The sequence below is a fragment of the Athene cunicularia genome, assembly GCF_003259725.1.
Source record: "Athene cunicularia isolate RWA chromosome 3 unlocalized genomic scaffold, athCun1 chr3_part1, whole genome shotgun sequence".
In the NCBI taxonomy this organism is placed as follows: domain Eukaryota; kingdom Metazoa; phylum Chordata; class Aves; order Strigiformes; family Strigidae; genus Athene; species Athene cunicularia.
Window position 1 is genome coordinate 93005532 of NW_020799097.1, and position 3027 is coordinate 93008558.

Genomic DNA, 3027 nt, shown 5'->3' on the forward strand with positions numbered 1-3027 from the left:
CTTCTGGTATTGCAAAAAACTCAACAGGCCTGAAAATATCCACTTTTCTCCTCAAGCTCCTTCTCTCCTCTCTCATCAGTTCCCTGCATTTGCTGGTTTGTTATTATAAACCCCAAGACTCAAAACACTTAGTTTAAGGTCCCTGACAAGAAGAAACAACTTGCTTTCAAAATGTATCAACACTTACTGAGAAACAGCAGCCAAGAAAACCTACACAAATATCAGTTCTGAAGAACAGCAAGTCACAGCACCTCAGCATCCATTAGATGGTGCCAGCACCAGTCTTTTGAAATCCTGGCGGGGTTAATAGGAAATTCTTGCACTCAGATTCTCAACTCCGCCTTTCCAAACACCTTCCTCCCAGCACAGGCAGCTGCCCTTCCTGCTTTCATCTCCTTCTACAGGGAAGGGTCATGCCAGCACTTGAGGACAGTGGGGACCAGAAGCACCATATCTGCATCTTCACTGTCTACCAGCTCAGAGGGTGGCTCTGTGATGAGTAGTACTGCCAGCTCTTACTGCGTTAATGACAGCTGAAGTTTAAGCTCTGGAAAAACCACGCTCCCCTCATTGACAGATAGATTTTAAACCTACTCAGAAGTATGTTCCAAGTCAAGCTGGCAGAGTTCCCAGCTGGCAGAGAGGTAGTAAGCCCTCCTGCCCCTTTTCACCATTTAATCCCTTGGTTTTGGCATTTGCACAGGAGTCTCTTTCACATAAAAGTGATTTGTTTTGTAAGTAAGGAGAAAGCAGTATAGAGGTAAGTGGCTAAGCCCTAGTTTAATAGCCTCATTGATAAGCATTTTTCTCTTTTTTTCTGAAGCTCCTTCTCTCTGCTCTGAGAAACTTGGAATTAGGTTTTGCTCAATAACCTCCTCTGGTAGCTCTGATGTTCAGGGACTGCCTTACTCATGAGTTTTCAGACTGTCCACAGATGAATCAAAGTAGATTCCTGGCCCCTCTATACCTCGGGGAGCTGCAAGTATGACCCTGAACTGTAACAGACATAGTGTGGACACGCCCCATTGGTTGTGGCCACCCTCCCCCCTTTTTTAAAAACAAACAACCAATCTCTTCCTTGTTAATCCTAGCCTCTGCTATAACAAGGCTGATGCACTTACCACCTTTTCATCCAATGTACCATCCAAACATTGATCTGAAAGTGCCCATTACTGAAGTTTAAATCAACCATAGTTTTCATGTTTTGTTTTGTTTTTTTTTTAAATCCTTGCAATAATCTAAATTCAGGCAAAGGCTAATGGACTATCCACTAAAATTAAGACTCCTGCAAGTTTAGTGGTAATGTGTTTACCCTCAGAGGAACAAGATTAAATAGACATAAATGCTTTGAGTGCAACATCACTCTGCTTTAAAAGAGCACAGACAATTACGCTTATTTCTCCTTTCTTTCCCTCTCTCTTTATATTCCTTTCAAAATCCAGGAACTCAAAGTACTCCGTTCTTCTGGATTCCTTGATTAGTTTTAAACCTGAAGGTAAACCCTTGGCAAGATGTCATATCGTCAGGAGAAGCTGGACTGCAGAGGCAGACACGTACTTACTTCTACAGAGTACCCACACATGGGTGGGAGCAGGGAAGAGAAGTATTGTTTGCTCAAGTAGAATGAATGGTAAGTAAAAAGACAGCAACAGACAGTAATGCATGCAAAGCATCTTTGCTTTTCCTAACCATGTACATTTTGTTCAAGTTGTACCTAGCCCTTTCTATCTTCACCCAAATCATTCATATAGCAGTCAAAAAATATATTGATGTTTTTCTACAGCATGATATATAGCACTGAAACCATCTGACAAACTGCATTTCCTTATATTCTAATACTGCACTTGAAGTTTGTGTTAGCTTTCAAGAAGCACAATCTTGGCAGGGGGGGTGTGGGGGAAGAAGATAGGAGATACTTAAATTAAGGAGGAAATTCCCATAACTGAAGTGAACCCATAAGGAGAATAACCTGCCAAAAAGGAGTATTTTGATTAAGGGAAATAGGATACAAACAAAAAGTATCAGACAACAGCAGTTCAGGGAAGAAGCCAGGTTTGGTTTACTTGGACTAGCAAAACCAATTAGTGATTTCCACAGCATTCATTAAGTTTCATTAAATTAATTCCATACAGACACCCCCCCACTGACTGCTTGCACGCCAGCATTATTTGAAGTTTGTAAGTAATTTGAAACACAATTAGGAAATCTCCTAATGATTCCCCATGTGTCACAGTGGGATACTCTCCACTCATCTCCAGTCTCTCCACTGATGCAGTGACTGCCAGCAGTGAGTCTCGAAGGGACATAGAACAGCATGGGGAGGATCTGGACAGGCTGCCTCTTTGACTGTATGTCTGACAATGTTAAAACACTTTTCAAAAGGAACTTGGATAGATCTGATCTGTAGACATCCCAACATTGCTATGAATGCTAACTCTGAAGAGTGAAGATTCTTTCAAAGGCATCTTGAAAAATTATGTAGGTCCCAGTAAGCTGTCAAGCATTTAATATAGTATTTTTCATCTTAAAAAAACCCAAAATTTTTCCTCATGCAAGAAGTCAATACACACACTTTAAACAAAGGATCTTCTTCCCAAACAATGCAGCAGTGGCCAAATACAAAAGAGTTGAGAGAGACAATCTTGCACCACTGAATCCATTCACTTTAAAACTCAAGATGGAAAATGACGGCCCTTTAAAGGGGGAGCATCAAGTGAGAAATATTCCTAGTGAAAACCTATATTAAAAGACCTCTTTAGCTCCTATTTCCTAATAAAGGTAACAGAAGTACAAGCACTAGGATCTTGGTTTAAAAAAGAGCAATTATTATACTACCTGTAGCAAAGACCTGCAAATTAATGCATGTTACCCTCACTCTCCCCCAAGGGCATGTTTTAAAATCTGTGTTTTAAACTGCACAGCAGCTAACCTGCTCCAGAGTATTAACAGGAGGATGAGAGTTTGGGTTTGAAACATAATGTTCATCTCTTCCACCCTTGCTGCATTTCCCCACCCCCCCCACCCCCC